Here is a 12507-nt window from a genome sequence, read left to right as displayed (position 1 = left end):
CTGGCTGCCATAGAAACCGGCCTACGAGGTCCGGGCCCGCGTACCGGCGCCCGACCGGCCCCCGGCCACCACCCCCTCCCCCCGGCCGGCCCCCTCCCCCCGGCCCCTGGCCCCTGCCCCCCCCCTCCGGGCGCCCCCCCCCCGGCCCTGGCCTCCTCCCCCGGGCGGCCCCCTCCCCCCGGGCGGCCCCTCCCCCGGCCCCTGGCCCCCTCCCCCCGGCCGGCTCCCTCCCCCCGGGCGGCCCCTCCCCCGGCCCCTGGCCCCCTCCCCCGGGCCGGCCCCCCGCTCCCGATTGGTCCTCCGGGAGGCGCTGCGGGGCGCCTGGGTCCCCGCCGCAGAGCCCGGGCCCGGGCGGCGGGCGGGGCTTGCGGGGGCCGCCGTGGGTCCGCCGTGGGTCCGCCGTGCCTGACAGCCCGGAGCCTCCCGCGGGCCCGCGGCGCCCGCCACCCACGCACCAGCCGCCCGGGGCTCGCGGCCCCGCCACGGAGGTAAGCGGCGGCCGCGGGCTCGCAGCCAGCACCCCCGCCCGCGTGCCCTCCGCCGGGCTGGGGGCCTGGGGCCGCGCGGGGCGTCGGGGACAGGGAGACCCGGCTCCCCACGGGGCGGCGGGCGAGCTGGGGTCCGCAGAAGGGCGCCCCTCCCCTCCCCTCCCCTCCCCTCCCCCCCTCCCCGGGCGGCGGGGCGCGCGCGGCCGGAGGGCGTTAGGCGGGAGGCGCGGGCGCGCTGGCTGCGCCCCTGGGCCCCGGAGCCCGCCCGACGGCGCCCGCCCCGCGCACACCTGGCGCGGGCACCTGAGCGCGGGGCACCTGCGCGACCCCGGACGCCGCCAGCGGACGGCTGTGGCCCCCACCGCCCCGCGCCACCACGCCCCCGACACAGTCGTGCTGCCTCGGAAGACTGTGCAAGTAAGGAAGAGCCTCGGCTCCTCCTCCCGGGGGTCCCCTTCGGGAATATTAGGAGCTCCGGGATGACCCGGAAAGGATGGCAACGGGGTCTTTGAAATGTCGTGTCTGGTCAGCGTCTGCGTGCCTGACCCAACATCTGGGCAGATGGACAGGTCAAGGCAACCCAAGGCAACCTAGGGCCGCCAGGATCAGCCGGCCCCACTTTTTCCTTCCCTTCCTCCCCAACCTCGTCCTCCTCCCCCACCCTCCCCCGCTGCCCCCGTCTTCGTCCTCCCGCGTTCACTAGACAAGGCGGCCCTCTGTGAGACCCGCCCCCCGCCCCCTGGCCCACCCCGCTTCAGAATGGGAGCAAGTGAACCACATTCTAAGCTCCCACCCGTGCGATTCAGACAAGTTTGGAAATTAAACAAATCGCGTTTGCGACCGGAGACCGCGGGAATCCAGAAGGGAAACAAACAAAACCAGACCCGAAAAAATCTATTGCAAGTTAAGTCAAGATTTCAAGGGAGAATCTAAAAGGACTATTTGTTTATGGCAATATGGGGTGTGTGTGTGTGTGTGTGTGTGTGTGTGTGTGTGTGTGTGTGAATGTGAATGTTTGAAAAATCTGTATCACTCAAGCTTGCATCATCAGTATTCAATGGGATTCACAGAAGCGCTTCAAAAGATGGTTTCTGTTAGTGTTGCAAAAGCACTTCCAATTTTGGTTGCCATGGTAACCGGAGAAGTCGCCCCGCACCGTTGAGACGCTGCCTGGCTGGAACCAGGAACTGTTCTTGAGATCTCCTCCCGTCCCCTCATGTCACCATGGTAATAATAATTGAGCTTATAAGACACTTGTTTCTTTTCTTTGAAGTACTAGAAGCCCCGGGCTTGGTGTCTTTAAATCTTTATCGTTTCAGAGTTTGCAATTTGTGGAACAGAGATCTTCCCTCCCAGACAACTGAGTGTAAACACTTCCCTCCAGCCGTGGGCCCTGCTGGCCCAGCTCGCTCCCCACAGCTCTCTCCTCTAACGGGAGAGGCTTGAAGGAGGAGAGTTTGATGTTAAAGGAATCCTGGCCTGGCACCGCATCTCCCTCCCCATCCAGCATTTCAATTTGGAGTCCTAATTAGCTCTCTAATTAGGAGATGGGGGGAATGTGAGTGGAGGTACCAGAAAGACTAGAATGGGGGGAAAAGCTAAGTCCTACTGTCCTGGACTCTCCTGTCCTGTGGGCTGTTGAATTTGCCTCATGGCAAATTTATTTTTGGCTTGACCACTGTTCAGTGGTAAGCCTGGAAAACCCTTCAGAGAGGCCTCCTTCTGTGTTAGGAAAAAATGTGGGTTGGATATTTAGTTTGCGGTATGTGCTTTTTTCTAATAACTGAGCTGCATTTAAAATAAAGGCAGGTTTGTATGAAATCTAAATTTCCTGGTAATAACTACAGCTAGGCGGTGGAGCCCTCTATGCTCTTGGTTTAGCCTTAGGTTTTCAATGGAGATAGATTCATTTGGGGGCAGCAGTGGCATCATTCAGATACTTTCATTAGCAAGTGTTGGTGTCTTTAAAGAATCATAACTCTTGATCTATCCACAATCCCTGAGCGATGAATCCTATAAAATTAATTTTGTACGATGATGGCACATGACTGGGAAATTTGAAAACCTCTAGACTTAGAGTTTTAAAAGAAGGGAAAAATAAAAAAATATTTCATCCTAGTAGGTTAATGTTTTCAGGCAAATATATAGTTTCACTTTGAGAAATTTAAAGATTAAAATAATGTGAAATCCAACTTCATTTTTTGAAGTTCATTACAGTATCTCACTGTTAGAGACTAAAAAGCCTTAATTCGTTGGCTGATTTCTTTCAGTTCTTGAGAGGATCAGGTGTTTATAAAATTAGCCTCATTCTATTGTATTGTCATTTCCTATTGTTGTACTAGAAAAAAAATTTCTAGAATTGAAGTTATGTATTTTGAGAGAAGGAAATATTCAAATTTCTTGTGAAGACAATAGTCTACAATTTGAATTAAGCAGATCACAGCTTCTAAAATTATTTTCTCCCAAGAACTTCAAAATAGTTCAGCCAGTATTATATGGTATCCTGAGGAATATTAACCAGTTTTACAGATGGGCAAGTTGCATTCAGAAGTTTCAAGTCATTTCAGTTAATCATTACATGGAAAGTGAAGAGACAAAAATACACCAGAGTCAGCCAAGACTCAGAGAAAAATCAAGATGAGAAGAAAGACAACAGAGGAATTGTGAGAAGAATTTAAGATTAGACAGAAAAATAAAACTGTAGGGAAAAGGAGTCTTAACTGAGAAAAGAAAACGCACAGAATGAGGAAAAAGGAGTCAAAGAGAAAAAGTCAGGTGCAAAGAGAATTGCACAGAAACAAACTCAAAACCAAGACAGGGAGCAGGAAACTAAAAGGAACTCCTCATCTTTCATGGAGAACAGGGACCTTGATGTTTTTCCCAAAAGCCCAGGTATCTCATTTAGCAAACTCCTCTGACTTGTGTCGCAGAACTATGGGAGGCCTGAGTGGCAGATTGGGGTGCACGCTGGCCCACTGCCTCCTGTTGCACCCAGACCTTGAGATGAGGCAGCTTTCCCATCTGCAGGCCTGTCACATGAGGTGCTCCCAATCCTTAAGTCACCAGGAAAGCCTGTATCTCCATTTATTGGGGTCATTTAATTGAGATAATCTGTAGATGCACTTGATTATGTAATTGTATTTTTTTACTTTAAATTACAAGTTTTGATCTTTAAAAATTGCCTATCAAGTAATGCATTCATCTAATTTTATGAATTCGAGCATTTTAAAAGATTCTAACAAAAACAACAGTCCCCCTCCTTGGATACAGCCACTCTCTGCTCTTGGCTGTTTGATTACTTAACCTCCCCATTTCTGAATATTTGCTTGTGTAGCTGGTCTTGATTTATCAGTTTTAGACAGAATCTATGGGCCTTCTCTTATTGTAGGAGTGGATATAGCTCTCTCCAATCCTTGCAAATTCCCCCCCTTTATTTTTGCAACATAATTGATGGAAAGAAATCAGCCAGGGCACCATTGACATAACCTTTTATTTGGTTTCCCATTGCCGAGCATGGGAAAGCTCTTAAGAGCATCTGGCTTGGGTCAGGTGGGCTAAATGTTTCCTAAGACTTTAGCCAGTGTAGCCAAAGTTCAGCTAGTATCGGAAATAGTTGATCATGGGTGGCCCTCGGACAAGGGAGGAGTTGCTCCTGCAGATTAGCATCTATTGTTTGCCTAATTTGGGTTTTATACAAGGGAATGGGGAGGAAAAGTCAGTGGCTGAGTCTTTTGGGATGGTAAGGAGCCAGAGCTGCAGGGGACAAGGCCTTGTGCACATCTCAATGTAAAATTCTGTCCTACAACACCTCTGTCAAGTAATATCACAATTTTAATTAAATCGATGTTGAGTTAGCATTATGATTGTGTAATTATTGTTCACTGCAGAGCCAAGTTGTAAACTACGATATTTCTTTTTTCTGTACAATTTTTTTGGAGAAAAGAATTATTTTTTATTTGCTTAATTTTTAGGAATCTATTGTTATTTCTTCCCAGATATGCTAATGGATCTGTAAAACACCTCTCGTATGTATTTTCTACACAACAAAATGCATCAGATAGTCGTTAGTTCCTTCTGGGCCGCCCCTCATCCCCACCCTCCAAAACGGAGCCCTCAGGGGGATCCCTGGGTGGCGCAGCGGTTTGGCGCCTGCCTTTGGCCCAGGGCGCGATCCTGGAGACCCGGGATCGAATCCCACGTCGGGCTCCCGGTGCATGGAGCCTGCTTCTCCCTCTGCCTGTGTCTCTGCCTCTCTCTCTCTCTCTGTGACTATCATAAATAAATAAAAATAAAAATAAAAAAATCAAAATGGAGCTCTCAGATCCCCAGTCTGAACCAGTTCTTTTGTAGCCTTGACACACACCCACATTGTGAGATTTCCCTTCACTTCACTTCTTTGCGAATTCCTTGTTCTCTTGTTTTTCTCTCTGTTGGTTTACTCTTTCATTTTGCAAAGCATCCACTGTGGTAACTTTTTTTTTTCTTTTGTACTGCGGTAGCGTCTTAAAGAGTTATGGGAAAGTTTTGAGACCTTGCATGTCTGAAAATGTCTTGATTTTACTCTCGCACTTGGTAGTTTGAGTATAGATATAGTTCTAGGCTGGAAATTAATTCCTGCAAATTTCTGAAGGCATTGGTCCATTGTTTTTAGCTTCCGGTGTTGCTGTAAGTTCAGTATCATCCTGATTCTTGATTCTTGGCCTGAAATCTATTTTTTCTGTCTGGACTTTGTAGGATTCTCTCATTGTTTTATGAAATGTCACTAAGTATGAATTCATCTTCTATGGATTATGTTCACATACCTACTGGGCCTTAGAAACTTGTATCCTGCCCTTCTGGAGAATTAATGATATAGGCATACTTGGAAAAATCATTCCATTTTATTGGTTACTTTTCCTTGCCATATATTGATTATTTTATTGCATCAACTCAAGACTTCTAGTTTTGAATGACTTGGTTGCTGCTCTTTGGAATCATGCATGCTTCCAGGACATTTTGCATTCCATTTGTTTTCTTACCACTTTTTGTCTTCTAAAAATGATCAGTGCTCGTATTCATATGGGTCATACCCGTAACTCTACTAATAGTTTTTATACTCTGTGCATTTGCTATATGGGACATGTGTGTTTTAAAATGTAAATTAAAGCACAAAGACAGCAAATTTGTTGTAGACTAAACAATGATGTGATGGCCAAGTCTAAAATGATGAGGGGGGCAGCCTGGGTGGCTCAGCGGTTTGGTGCTGCCTTCAGGCCAGGGTGTGATCCTGGAGACCCAGGATTGAGTCCCACGTTGGGCTCCCTGCATGGAGCCTGCTTCTCCCTCTGCCTGTGTCTCTGCCTCTCTCTCTGTGTGTGTCTCTCATGAATAAATAAATAAAATTCTTTAAAAATAAAATAAAATGGGCAGCCCGGGTGGCTCAGCGGTTTAGCGCCTGCCTTCAGCCCAGGGCGTGACCCTGGAGACCCCGGATCGAGTCCCACGTCGGGCTCCCTGCATGGAGACTGCTTCTCCCCTCCGCCTGTGCCTCTGCCTCTCTCTCTGTTTCCTCTCTGTGTATTCTCATGAATAAATAATAAAATCTTTTAAAAAATAAAATAAAATAATGAGGGATCTTTCATGCCAACTCTAGGTAATCTGCAACATAAATATTTCTCTAGAATATAGTCTTATTCACCCTCTCATTTTGCGGGTGAGGTAACAAATCCAGAGATATTAACTGTGTGGCCATTTCTCCTGACTCCCACCCCCTTTTTTTAAATAGGCTCCATCCCCAGCATGGAACCTAACATGGGGCTTAAACTCACCACCCTGAGATCAAGAACTGAGCTGCGATCAAGAGTCAGGCACTTAACCACCTGAGCCACCCAGGTGCCCCTCTCTTGACTCCCTTTTAAACATTCATTCTTTCAACCCTCTGTCTTTGGCTACCTTGTCTTCTATTCCTTTTCTTTTTTTAAACTTTTTTCTTTATTATAAAGAAGGATTATACTTCTTTATTATAAACTATGTATTATAAAAGAGTACATATTCCAGAGATAGCAAGAAGTAGTGGGTAAGTCTTACTTACTTTTACTTTTTTTAAAATAATTTTTTATGAAAGATTTTATTTGCTTATTTATTTGAAAGAGAAAAAGAGAGGGAGGGAGAGCGTGAGAGGGGGAAGGAGCTGAGGGAGAGGGAGTGGGAGAGAGAATCACAAGCAGACTCCAAACTGAGCCACTGAGTCCATCCAGCACAGGCTTGATCCCACAACCAAGATCATGACTTTAGCCAAAACCAAGAATCAGAACCTTTTACCGACTGGGCCACCGAGGCACCTTAAGTCTTATTTACTTTTTAAAAAACATTTATAGTTAATATACAGTGGGTTTTTTGTTTGTTTTTTAAATTTTTTTTAAAGATTTTATTTATTTATTCATGAGACACACACACACACACACATACATACACACACACGAGGCAGAGACACAGGCAGAGGAAGAAGCAGGCTCCATGCAGAAGCCCGACGTGGGACTTGATCCCGGGTCTCCAGGATCATGCCCTGGGCCAAAGGCAGGTGCTAAACCACTGAGCCACCCAGGGATCCCAATATACAGTGTTATATTAGTTTCAGGTGTATAATATAGTGATTCAGTAATTCCACATCATCCAGTGCTCATCATGACAAGTGCACTCCTTGATCCCCATCATCTATTTTTTTTTAAGATTTTATGTATTTATTCATGAGAGACACAGAGAAAGAGAGAGGCAGAGACCCAGACAGAGGGAGAAGCAGGCTCCCTGCAGGGAGCCCGATGTGGGACTTGATCCTGGGAATCCAGGATCATTGCCCTAAGCCAAAGGCAGGCACTGAACCTCTGAGCCACCCAGGCATCCTGATCCCCATCATCTAAATCACCCATCCCCCACCGCATCTCTCTGGTAACAAACCATCAGTTTGTTCTCTATAGTAAAGAATCTGTTTTTTGATTTGTCTCTCTCTCTTCTTTTGCTCATTTGTTTTGTTTCTTAAATCCCACGTGTGACCAAATATACAGATATAGTTAACAGCACACCAGCACTGCAGTGTTTGTAGCAGCAAAGCCTACTATAGCCAAACTGTGGAAGGACTCACGATGTCCTTTAACAGATGAATGGATAAAGAAGATGTGGTGTATATATACAATGGAATATTACTCAGTCACCAGAAAGGTTGAGCACCTACCATTTACATCAGTGTGGATGGAACTGGAAGGTATTATGCTGAGTAAAATAACTCAATCAGAGAAAGACAATTATCATATAGTCTCACTCATATGTGGAATATAAGGAATAGTGAAAGGGACCATAAGGAAAGGAGGGGAAACTGAATGGGGAAAAATTAGAGAGGAAGACGAACCATGAGAGACTCTTGACTCTGGGAAACAAACTGAGGGTGGCTGAAGGGGAGGTGGGTTGGGGATGGGTAACTAGGCGATGGGCGTTAAGGAGGGCATGTGATGTGATGAGCACTGGGTGTTATACTATATGTTGGTAAATTGAATTCATTTTTTTGAATTTTATTTATTTATGAAAGACACAGAGAGAGAGGCAGAGACACAGGCAGAGGGAGAAGCAGGCTCCATGCTGGGAGCCCGATGTGGGACTTGATCCCGGGACTCCAGGATCACACCCTGAGCCAAAGGCAGACACTCAACCTCGGCCACCCAGGCGTCCCGACAAATTGAATTTAAATTTAAAAAAGAGGAAGGAATTAATGAGCTCATAAAAACTAAAAAAAAATTCCACATATGAGTGAAATCATGTGCTATTTGTCTTTCTCTGACTGACTTATTTCACTTAGCATTATACTCTAGCTCCATCCATGTTGTTGCAAATGGCAAGATTTCATTCTTTTTTTTTTTTTTAAGATTTATTTATTTATTTATGAGAGAGAGAGAGAGAGAGAGGCAGAGACACAGGCAGAGGGAGAAGCAGGCTCCACGCAGGGAGCCCGTCGTGAGCCCGACGTAGGACTCGATCCTGGGTCTCCAGGATTGCGCCCTGGGCCAAAGGCAGGCGCTAAATCGCTGAGCCACCCCGGGAACCCCGATTTCATTCTTTTTGATGGATGAAGAATATTCTGTTGTAAATACATATACCGCTTCTTCTTTATCCATTCATCTAATGAGGGACACTTGGGTTGCTTTCATAACTTGGCTATTGTAAATACTGCTGCCATAAACATAGGGGTGCATGTATCCCTTTGAATTAGTGTTTCTGTATTTTTTATTATTATTATTATTTATTCATGATAGTCATAGAGAGAGGAGAGAGAGGCAGAGACACAGGCAGAGAGAGAAGCAGGCTCCATGCACCGGGAGCTCGACGCGGGACTCGATTCTGGGTTTCCAGGATCGGGCCCTGGGCCAAAGGCAAGTGCCAAACCGCTGAGCCACCCAGGGATCCCCCCAGTGTTTCTGTATTTTGGGGGTAAATACCCACTAGTGCAATTCCTGGATTATAGGTTAGTTCTATTTTTAACTTTTTGCGGAAACTCCATACTCTTTTCCAGGGTGGCTTCACCAGTTTGCATTCTTATCAACAATACAAGAGGGTTCCTTTTTCTCCACACTCTCACCAACACTTCTTGTTTCTTGTTTTTCTGATTTTAGCCATTCTGACAGTTATGAGATGATATCTCATTGTAGTTTTGATTTGCATTTCCTTGATGATGAGGGATGTTGAGCATCTTTTCATGTGTCTCTTGGCCATCTGGATATCTCCTTTGGGGGATCCCTGGGCCGCTCAGCGGTTTAGCGCCTGTCTTCGGCCCAGGGCGTGATCTTGGAGTCCTGGGATCAAGTCCCACATTAGGCTCCCTGCACGGAGCCTGCTTCTCCCTCTGCCTCTCTCTCTCTCTCTCTCTCTCTCTCTCAATCTGTCTCTCATGAATAAATAGATAAAAGGTTAAAAAAAAAAAAAGTAAAAGGATCTCTCCTTTGGAGAAATGTCTGTTTATGTGTTCTGCCCATTTTTTAGATTGTTTCTTGGATATTGAGTTGTATAAGTTCTTTATATATTTTGAATGCCAACCGTTTATTAGACGTGTCATTTGCACGTCTTTTCCCATTCAGTAGGTTGCCTTTTAGTTTTATTGATTATTTCCTTCACTGTGCAAAAGCTTTTTATTTTGGGACCCTGAGTGGCTCAGCAGTTGAGTGTCTGCTTTCGGCTCAGGGCATGATCCTGGAGTCCTAGGATTGGGTCTCACATCACACTCCCTGTGGGGAGCCTGCTTCTCCCTCTGTCTGTGTCTCTACCTCTCTCTCTCTGTGTCTCTCATGAAAAATTAAATAAAATCCCTTTTTTTTAAAGATCTTGGAAATTGATTTGTTTTCTTTTTCTTTTATTTATTTATGATAGTCATACAGAGAGAGAGAGAGAGAGAGAGGCAGAGACATAGGCAGAGGGAGAAGCAGGCTCCATGCACCAGGAGCCCGACGTGGGATTCGATCCCGGGTCTCCAGGATCGCGCCCTGGGCCAAAGGCAGGCGCCAAACCGCTGCGCCACCCAGGGATCCCTCTAATCCTATTTTTAATCCCAGCTAGAGAGATTACCATGGTTAACATTTCAGAGGGTTGTTTTTTGATAGTTAAAAATAAAGCAAAAAAAAAAAAAAATTCTTGAGATATTGTACACAATTTTATTTGTTGTTCTTTTCACTTTATGTTTTGAGGTTTTCTCTCATGTTGTTGGATAGTCAGTATCATTCTGTATGGTATATTTGTTTTCTGTATTGATCCTAACCCAGAACCTTACAAATTACATTTTCAGTAAGCACTAATTGTCTGGGAAGACTACCCTTTCTTCTGGACCCTTTGGGTTTGGTTCAGGTGTAAAGAGAGATTCTTCCATTACGAATTTGTGAAGCCCCCCCACTCCCCCACCCCACCCCCGGTTTTAAATGCCACATTTCATTTGTTTTCCTGACCTCCATTTCCTTACCTTAGCGCTTGTTTACTCACAGGGGCAGATTCCTTCAGGCCTCTTCTGCTTCAGGAAATTTTCCTTATACATTCACGACACCCAAGATGTTCTCTGAACGCCCACTCTCCTGTACACATCTCTAGCCAAGCGCTTTGTACATTGTATTTAAATGACCTGGGGCACCTGGGTGGCTCAGTGGTTGAGCATCTGCCTTTGGCCTTTGGCTCAGGTGGTGATCCCCAGGAATCAACACCCCCCCCATCCCCACATCAGGCTCCCCACAAGGAGCCCACTTCTCCCTCTGCCTATGTCTCTGCCTCTCTCGGTGTGTTTCTCATGAATAAATAAATAAAAATCTTTAAAATATATAAACGGTCTTTGGCACAAAGTAAGTAGGCAGCACTTAAAAATAATGTTTGCAGGACTGGACGTTCCATTGATGCTGATGGAGAATTCCATTGTAGAGTGAGAGGGTAGCAGCCTCACATTGCTTAGGGTGGGAGTGAGGGCAAGAAAGTAGGGGAGAATCATCTGTTTGTCATCCTTCGTCTTTCTAGCAACATCTGTTCAGTGGGATTTCTGTGACACGCACAGCTCCTGCTTGTGAGACCAGATGAAGCAACAGCATCTGCTGTGTGTGAGGCACAAGCTCTGAGGTCAGATGGGCCTGAGCTGGAAATCAAACTGATATGTGTTTTATTGCCTGGATAACTTTGGACAAGTCCCTAAGTTCTTAAGTTTAGTTTCTTCATCTGAAAAATGAGGGTAATTGCAGGCACCTTTCAGGGCTGTTGTAAGGATTAAAGGTAATACGTATCAATTAATTGGAACAAAACAATGATAGCTATTCTAAGTTAAAAATGCTTTTGGCTGCGAGGAATAAAAGAACTTGTCTGCTTAGCTACAAGAAGTTTATTTTCACATAGGAAGAAAGCTCTAGGTAAGGTGTATTAGCCCAGGCTGCTGTAAAAAAAAAAAAAATACTATAAACTGGGAGCTGAAACAACAGAAGTCGATTTTCTCACAGTTCTGGAGGCTGAGATGAGGGTAAGATGAGGGTGCTGATGAGCGCTGCCTTCCTGGCTCTCAGATGGCCACATTCTCTCTGTGTCCTCACATGGCAGAGAGAGGGGTCAGGCGGGGGAGCTCTCAGATCTCTTCTTGTAAGGACTCTAATCCCATCATGGAGACCCAACCCTTGTGCTCTCATCTAAATGTAAATTCTGTCTCCAAATACCATCACCCTGGGGGTTAGGGCATCAACGTGTGAATTCTGGGAGAAGTACAATTCATACATAGCAATAGGTTATGTTAGCTTTGTTTGAACTGCCATCAGAGACCTAATTTATTGCTTTTTGCTCTGCCATTCTTCCTCTTGCTCTCAAAGTTATCATTTCCTTATCTTTAGGTGACCACTACACCTCCAGACAAGGTCCACACTGGAAGAAAGGGAAAGGGGCTGTGCTGCTTACTTGGTTTAAGGCCGAGTCTCCTTACTTGGCATTGTTGTATAGGAACCTTTAGGAGTGTTATACCCTATTTTATTTTAGTGTTATACCCAAGTTACCAGAAACTTCTTGTTAAGGTCTTATTCTCCAGAATTATGTCTCCTGGCCAGCCCCAGCTGTGTGTGGTGGGGGCAGGGGGGCTTTCCAGCTTTTTTTTTTTTTTTTAAGATTTTATTTATTCATGAGAGACACAGAGTGAGAGAGGCAGAAACACAGGGAGAAGGAGAAGCAGGCTCCATGCAGGGAGCCCGAAGTGGGACTCGATCCCGGGTCTCTAGGATCAGACCCTGGACTGAAGGCGGCGCCAAACCGCTGACCCACCCGGGCTGCCCTGCTTTCCAGCTTCTATAGCAGAAGTCAAGGAAGGGAGAAAAGAGTTAGAAAGATGTTCATTGAACCAGCCTGTAACTTTTTTTTTTTTTTTAATTTTCTTTTTTTTTTAATTTTTTTAAAATTTATTTATGATAGTCACAGAGAGAGAGAGAGAGAGAGAGAGAGGCAGAGACACAGGCAGAGGGAGAAGCAGGCTCCATGCACCGGGAGCCCGACGTGGGATTCG

At 46.0% G+C, this 12507-nt stretch overlaps 1 protein-coding gene across 4 annotated transcripts in view; it reads left to right on the top strand.

Moving 5' to 3' along the window:
* Positions 1–374: 374 nt before the first annotated feature.
* The window catches only part of NIM1K (NIM1 serine/threonine protein kinase), a 63723-nt gene continuing 51590 nt past the window's right edge, over positions 375–12507 (top strand). For 2 of the 4 annotated variants that reach the window (XM_038535185.1, XM_038535176.1), the window contains exon 1: positions 781–905. The gene's annotated coding sequence lies outside the window, so the exon portion shown is untranslated. Of the gene's footprint in view, positions 489–780; positions 906–1263; positions 1716–12507 lie in introns of those variants that run through there. The other 2 variants (XM_038535177.1, XM_038535180.1) reach the window with 2 other exon arrangements.

The sequence above is a fragment of the Canis lupus genome, chromosome 4 (assembly GCF_011100685.1).
Source record: "Canis lupus familiaris isolate Mischka breed German Shepherd chromosome 4, alternate assembly UU_Cfam_GSD_1.0, whole genome shotgun sequence".
NCBI classification, from domain to species: Eukaryota; Metazoa; Chordata; class Mammalia; order Carnivora; family Canidae; genus Canis; species Canis lupus.
Note: the sequence above shows the minus strand (reverse complement) of the source record. Positions and strands in the feature narration are given on the sequence as shown.